Source organism: Lithobates pipiens, unplaced genomic scaffold (genome assembly GCF_037356315.1).
Source record: "Lithobates pipiens isolate NorthernLeopardFrog02 unplaced genomic scaffold, aLitPip1_a1.2 Scaffold_8, whole genome shotgun sequence".
In the NCBI taxonomy this organism is placed as follows: Eukaryota; Metazoa; Chordata; class Amphibia; order Anura; family Ranidae; genus Lithobates; species Lithobates pipiens.
This window is the reverse complement of record NW_027507903.1, coordinates 473,130,459-473,138,634: the sequence shown is the minus strand read 5'-3', so window position 1 is coordinate 473,138,634 and position 8,176 is coordinate 473,130,459.

The following is an 8,176-nucleotide window of genomic DNA, read 5'->3' as shown; positions in this document are numbered from 1 at the left end:
CACAGCGATAGATAGACCACAAAATGTTATTATGAGAAAAAGAGAAATACAGTGATGGTTAGATAGATACATAGACCACAAAATGTTATTATGAGAGAGATAAAATAAAGTGACCACAAAAAGTTATTATGAGCGAGGGAGAGAAATACAGGAATAAAATGACAGACAGATATAGTGGGTATAGAAAAGAATCACCCTCCTTTAAAATAATCACATTTTGTTGCTTTGCAGACTAAAATGAAAACAGACACAGTTTTTGTTTTATCCAGCTGTATTTACTAGTGCAAATTATAATAGCCAAGTAAAAGATACAACACAAACATTTTAGAAAAAAAATGTACAAACAAAATTACAGAGTTGTAAAAAAAGGATCACCCTCCTTATGACAGTATTTTCCTGAACCATATTTTTGGTTTAATTACAGCCTTTAGTCTGTTGAGATATGTCCCTCCTAACTTTGCACATCTAGTCTTTGCAATATTTGCCCACTCCTCTTTGTAGAACTGTTCAAGTTCAGTTAAATTTGATGGTGACTGTGGACTTCAGTCTTCAAGTCATTCCACAGATTTTCAATGGGGTTTAAGTCTGGGCTCTGACTTGGCCATGCAAGGACAATCACCTTTTTTCTCCTCTGACCAATGTGTGAACATTTTTGCTGTGTGCGGAGTCATTGTCATGTTGGAAGGTTAACCTTCTTCCCATTCACAACTTTCTGGCAGAGGGCAGCAGATTTTCCTCAAGAATTTGACAGTATTTTTCCACATCCATTTTTCTTCTATCCTTGGGTTGTGGGGGTCTGCAGGCAGGGGGGCTTATCAGAATCTGGATACCCCTACCCATTTACCAAAAAAAGCGTAGTAGTGAATAAAGACAGTACAACATTTTTAAACAATTTCTTTATTAAAAAATGAAAAAAAAAAAAACTGTCCCCGAAGTACAATGGATATGGATGTCAGGTTTCTGTGATGTAAAAAAATTAGACAAAGATAAATAATTTCAGAATTTTTTCACCTTTAATGTGACATATAAACTGTACAACTCAATTGAAAAACTAACTGAAATCTTTTAGGGGGGAAATACAAATAAACAACTAAAATAATGTAGTTGCATAAGTGTGCACACCCTCTTATAACTGGAGATGTACCTGTGCTCAGAATTAAACAATCACATTCAAACTCATGTTAATATGAGTCAGTACACACCTGACATCATTTAAAGTGCCTCTGCTTAACCACAAATAAAGTTCAGTTGTTCTAGTAGGTCTTTCCTGACATTTTCTTAGTCGCATCCTACAGAGAATGCCATGGTCCGCAGAGAGCTTCCAAAGCATCAGAAGGATCTCATTGATAAAAGGTATCAGTCAGGAGAAGGGTATTATTTTTTTTGAAAAGGAACGTTTATTGAGCATGAGAAAAAATACAGAGGATTGCAGAAACACAACATGCACTAAATATACGGATAAAACAGCTGTTAACAATAGCATGGGCTGAGAAAACAGTTAGTTGTTTACAAGTTTAATAGTACATTAACAAGAGTAGTGCGATGTGTTCAGGGAGGGGGAGAAGAGAGGACCTCAGAGATTGGGAGTCACAGGCAAATTCACAGCCCAGGTTGCGTAAGGTTGTTCAGAGGGGGGGGGGACATGGAACCATCATCTTGGGGCGGGAGCCCCTCCTTCAGCTACGGGGGTCAACAGGTCTCATCAGGCCGGTCCTTAGTAGGTTAGGGGGCATAATAGCTACTGGTTGCACTGGGCTGTACACGTATCCGGATCCCCCACCCACTTATCCCATATCTTAACAAACTTGCCCGGGCAGCCCCTATGTGTATACAGCAACTTTTTATAGGGGAGAGTGGCGTTAACAGCCGCCTTCCATTGCCAGGCAGTGGGGGATGTTGAGCTCAACCAGGTATGGGCTATCTGCAGCCTGGCAAGATATAGAGTCTCTTGCAGGAAGGTAGTCAGAATTCTTGTCTCTTCGGGTACAAGGAGAATCCCCAACAAACACTGGCGGGGACAGAGCGTCAACGGGGAGCCCATTTGGTCATGGAGGAAGTCAACAATCTGTTTCCAGTAAGCCTGCAGCTCGGGGCAGGACCAAAGAAGATGGTAGAACGTGGCTTGGGGATCGCCACACTTAGGGCAGGACGGATCGTAGCCAGGTCTAAATTTGGACAGCCGCCTAGGGGTTAAATATGACCTGTGTAGCATGTAAAGGTGTGTAAGTCTGTCTGTCTGAGAGTTTAGGGGAGACCAACTTAGGAGCATCTAATGCAGTTTCCCAGTCCGCGTCCTCGATGACCCCCATGTCCGCCTCCCATCTAGTCTTAAGGAGAAGGGTATTATTAGATATACCATAGAACACAGTGAAGACAGTCATCATCAAGTGGAGAAAATATGGCACAACAGTGACATTACCAAGAACTGGACGTGCCTCCAAAATTGATGAAAAGACAAGAAGGTAACTGGTCAGGGAGGCTGCCAAGAGGCCTACAGCAACATTAAAGGCAAAAAGCCAAAAAGTCTTTGGAGAAATTGGGGTAATACAGTACTGGCTTTGTACAAAGAGCCTTCTTCAGGACTTGGAAAGATTCCTCTGTTACTAGGGACCATTTCACCATTGCAGAATCTTTCCCTTTCGTAAGGTCTGTCAACGGGGAAGCTATAGTTGCAAAATTTGGGATAAACCTTATATAATACCTTGTAATCCCAAGAAGGGCCCTGACCTGCTTCTTTTTTTGCGGGACGTGGCCACTCCTGGATGGCTTCTATTTTATTCACTTGAGGTTTTATGACACCACGGCCAATAGTGTACCCCAAATACTTGGCTTCCTCTAAACCAATGGCACATTTTTTTGGATTTGCCGTAAAACCTTCTTTGAAGAGGGAATCAAGGACAGCCTGGATATGGGGCAAGTAAGACTCCCAGTCAGTGCTATGTACCACTATTTCATCCTGATAGGCTGCAGCATACAGTCAGTGGGATCTTAGGGTTCTGTCCATGGCCCTCTGAAATGTCGCAGGGGCATTTTACAACCCAAAATACTCTTTTATATTGAAAGGAACCCTCCGGGGTCACAAATGCAGTCTTCTCTTTGGCGCTACCAGTCAGGGGTATTTGCCAATAACCTTTTGTCAAGTCCAAAGTGGTCAGATAGTGGACCTTGCCAAGTCGGTCTAGTTCATCTACCTGGGCATTGGGTACGTGTCAAACGTTGTCACTGCATTAAGCTTGGGGCTAGACCGGTCACTATTGGATTCCTCAATGACATCTAGCTCCAATATCCTTTTAACTTCATCACTGATGTCCTTTCTTCTAGCTTTGAAAATTCAGTACAGTTTCAGCTTGACATGGACCCCCGATTTAGTAACAATATCATGCTGAACTGCTGAAGTAGTTCCAGGTAACTCTGAAAATTTCTCTTAATTCCATATCAGGAACTCTCCAGCTTCTCTCTGTTTTTGGGAATATGACAGGGTGTCTGGAATCATGACCTTAAGGATCAGAGGGGACTCAGTACCATTAGGCATTACCGGGAGGGAGCTCACAGTTAATGCCAGTCTATCCAGGACTTTAACAGGTTTATGTGGTAAATCTATTTGGGCTTCCTTTTACCTGGTTGATTTGTAATTGACCTCCTCAGCTCTTTCAATTACTCTGAAGGGACCCAGCCAGGAACTAACTCTCAACAGTAGGAACTAACATCAGGACCCTGTCACCAGGTGAGAAAATACGAGTTGGGCCCCCCTGTTGTATATTCTCTGTTGGGCTGCTTGGGCCTGCAGTAATTGTTCTTTTACCATCGGCATGATTGCTGCAATCCTGTCCTGCATTTGAGCGAAATGCTCAATGACACTTTTGTGGGGTGCCTGCTCCCCCTCCCTGGTTTCCTTGGCTATGTCTAAGAGTCCCAGAGGGCGTCTCCCATAAAGTAATTTAAATGGAGAGTACCCCGTAGAGGACTGGTGAACCTCCCTGATGGCAAACATCAAGTATAGAATCAGGAAGTCACAGTTTTTCTCAACCCTTGTCAACAACCTTTTTTAATATGCTCTTTAATGTTTTATTGAAGCTTTCCACCAAGCCATCAGTTTGAGGGTGGTACACAGAGGTTTGCAACTGCGTCACCTTAAATAACTTGCACAGCTCCCTAGACATAAATGGGGTGCCCTGGTCTGTAAGGACCTCCTTAGGGATCTCAACATGACTGAACAGCATGAACAGCTCTTTGGCAATGTTCTTAGCAGATGTGGTGCATAAGGCAACTGCTTCGGGGCATAACTCATAATTACAAGTATATGCTGATGACCCCAGGCAGACTTGGGGAGTGGACCCACAAGTTCCATTGCAATCCTCTCAAAGGACACTTTAATAATGGGCAAGGGCACTAAAGGACTTCGGAAGTGGGGTAGTAGAGCCGTCATCTGACACATAGGACAGGATTGACAATAATTCACAATATCTTTCTGTATCCTGGCTAGTAAAACCAGCGTAACACCATTTCAGTGGTTTTCTCAACCCCTAAATGACCTCCTAGAAAGTGCCCATTGGCAAGTTCCAACACCACCTGTCTGTATGGTTTAGGGACCACTAGCTACTCAACAATTTCATCATTCTTTTTATATACACGATACAGTAAATCCTCATTACTGCTGAAATAAGGAAAACAGGGCCTGTCCCCTGGTTCGACAGGTACATCATTATTCACTACTACATTTTCCCAGGCCCTGGCAATGGGAGTGTCTTTTCTCTGCTCAGTACCAACGTTTTCCTTGTGCACATTAAGGTCAGAAAACTCTAGTGTAGCCTCAGAGCCAGCAGACGGCTCCACCTTCACTGGTTGTGGGGACTTCCTCAGGCTCCTCCAGTTCTCCTGCCATAACTGAGAAAGGAAGACCCAGGGAACACTGAGAGAAGTCTCTTGAACCCACATTGTCAGTGTTGACCAGGAGTTCTGACTCTGCTACTGAGTCAGTTACTGTAACTGAGTTGGAACGATCCCAGAGTTCCCAAAACTTAGGGAAGTCCCTACCAATGATGGCTTCATGCACCAAGTGGGGCACAAGTCAGACCAGATGGGTCACTGTACCTAAGTCAGTTTTAAAGTTAACAGGGGCTGTAGGATACTCCTGGGTATCTCCATGTACACAAATCACAGCAACTTTTTTTGCATGAAAATTCAAAGTTTCAACCATCTCAACTTTAACCAAAGTCACTAAACTTCCAGAGTCCAACAATGCCATAATAGGCTCATCATTAACATTCATTTCGCACATGTGTTTTCCTACACTTGTCGCTGCAGCGCACGAAAGAGCAGCAAACATAGACTGCCTTTTATAAGATACATAACACTGCATAGGTTCATCTGTCAATGGACAGTTTGCTGCAACATGTCCCATTTCCTGGCAATGGAAATACCTAATGTTGCCCTGGTGCCCCAATTTGATTTGCTTACAGGCAGTAGCTTCCCTTGTTTGGGATGCCAAACTTCAGCTCTGGCACCAAACCCCCCCCCCCCCCCCCCATCTCCTTGCCATGCTTACCACCCACTTCCCCTAGAAAGTCTTACCGTTTGCCTGGGGAGACCGTGGCTTTGAATGGAAAGTCTGTGCGGCTGTAGGGGTGGTGACTAGGACCTCAGCAAAGTATCTCTCCACGAGTTCCACCAGGTTGTTTGCAAACTTGGGGTATCTTTGACTCGCCCACTTCTGCAGGGGAACTGGTAGTGACCTCGGGAATCAGTCCATGACCACGTGCTCCACTATTTGTGGCCCAGACAGGGACACTGGCTGTAGCCATTTCCGCACCAGGTGGATTAGGTTGAACATCTGTGATCTTGGGGGCCTCTCGTCTCATAAGAACCAGCTGTGATCCCACTGTGCTGGGACTGCCAAGGTGACATAGAGTCGCGCAAAGATTTCCATCTTGACCTTTTTATAGTCTCCTGCTTCTGCTGACTCCAGATCATAGTAGACCTCTGATTCTCCAGAAAGCAAGGGGGCGACCAGTCCTGCCCACTGGGTTTTAGGCCAATCTTCCCTCTCAGCGGTGCATTCAAACGTTAGCAGAAAGGCCTCTGGATCATCATCTGCAGTCATCTTGTTAAGAAATTGACCCACATGGATGACTGAGGGCTTGTCTCCAACAACATAAATTTTAGCAGGTGACCACTGTGCTAGCGTCTCCACAACCTTAGTCAGGGTTTTCCTGTCCGCTTTTGCCTCAGTGGCTAGCTGTTCAAACAGCCTCTGCGATTGCTCCTGTGTAACAGCATTAATTTGCTGTTGTGCAGCATTGGATAACACCAATTTTTTGAGGATTTCCTCCATGTTTAGTCACTTTAGGTGCTGCCCCCATTCTCCACCATATGTAACCTGGGGGACAGGTAGCAGGTACAAAGCTCCCTGGGATGAGCAGTCTTTCAGGCACAGATACCAAATCCAGTGAGGTAGTGACAAACAGTGTGGTGTTTATTTGCGATATATACAAGTCTATATACTGGTGCTGTACAGGGTTCCAGAAAAATAAATAGGAACAAAAATAGCCAAACAAAAACCTAGCCATGCCTCGGCACTAACGATACAATATTTACAGGTCCTAACTACCAGGCCAAGAAAACCTATAGCTGGTCAGCTTCCACATACACAGCTTAAAAGCTTTTACCAAGCTTTTGCTCTCCTAGAAATTGTCTGACGTTCCCATGCCAAGAGCACTCGCTGTCTGTCTCAGGTGAGTTTAAATTGGCCTGGAGGAGAGGACCAAGATCTGAACTGGACCATGGATCAGAGATCCCTGAATGTGTATGAGAGGAGCCTGGGAGACGAATAAACCCCGAACATGACTTTTTCCGTCTCGCATTGGGACGCTCTGCTACAACCCAACTCATACCCAAAAAGACTGAGTGCTGTAATACAATTAAAAGGTGCTAAAACAAAGTATTAGTTTAAGGGTGTGCACACTTATGCAACATTATTTTTACGTCCTTTACCTTGGTTTTAGTTTGTTGTTCAACTGAGTTGTACGGTTTATAGGTCACATTAAAGGTGGAAAAAGTTCTAAAATTATTTATCTTTGTCTCATTTTTTTACATCATAGAAACCTGCCGTTTTAATAGGGGTGTGTAGACTTTTTATATCCGCTGTAGATCCATCATCAATCACGCTACCACTGCCGGAACCCAAAACAATATATAAAAATGCATGCTGGGTCAGTGACGTCACAAGGGACGGTGCCACCTGGTGATGTCACTGGGTAGCCCCGCCCCAAAGCCATTTAAGAAATGTCACAAGGCGAGGTAGCCAGACCATGGGAGAATTCAGGGCAAGCAGAGCTTTTTTTTCCAATACCGGCGGTGTTGTAATTGACGATGGATCTACAACGAAGATAGCTAGATAAAAGTACCCACAAAATGTTATTATGAGCGAGATATACGGCAATAAATATTAGACAGACTAAGGAGGGGGGGAGGAGAGAGAGAGATAGAGAGACACCCCTGCATTTCTGTTAGACAATGCACCACTTCACCCAGAAAATTGTTGAATTTACAAATGTCTAGGCATTCTCATGTTTATTTATTTTATTTGTATGACACAAAGAAGTGGAGAATCAAAAAATAAAATCTGACACATTCCACGCAAAACTCCAAAAATAGACTGGACCTTCTCAAAATTGTTATACATAGTTGCATTCCAAGTTTGTGATGGTCCTTTAATTTGTGATTAAACTCACCTGTATCAATTAACAGGTGCTGACTATATAGAAATCACACCGGCAATGAGTTAAAATGGTGAAATATTGACACAATCTTTCTGTTGTGTGTCTTTGTGTGCCACACAGAGCATGGGGAAGAGGAAGAGCAGCTAAAAAAATTCTGAGGATTTGGGAACAAAAATTTTGGAAGTTTACAGCCCATGGCACTGTAGTAATCTCCCTGGACATGGATGAAAGAGAAGAAAATAATCAAAGGGTTTGCTAAAACGTATTTGAGGAAGCCAAAATCTTTTTGGGAGAATGTGCTGTAAACAGACAAAACAAAATGACAGCTTTTTGGTAATGCCAATCATTCTACTGTTTTCAGAAAAAGAAATGAGGCCTTTAACCACTTGCTTACTGGGCACTTAAACCCCCCTCAGTCCCAGACCAATTTTCAGCTTTCAGCGCTGATGCACTTTGAG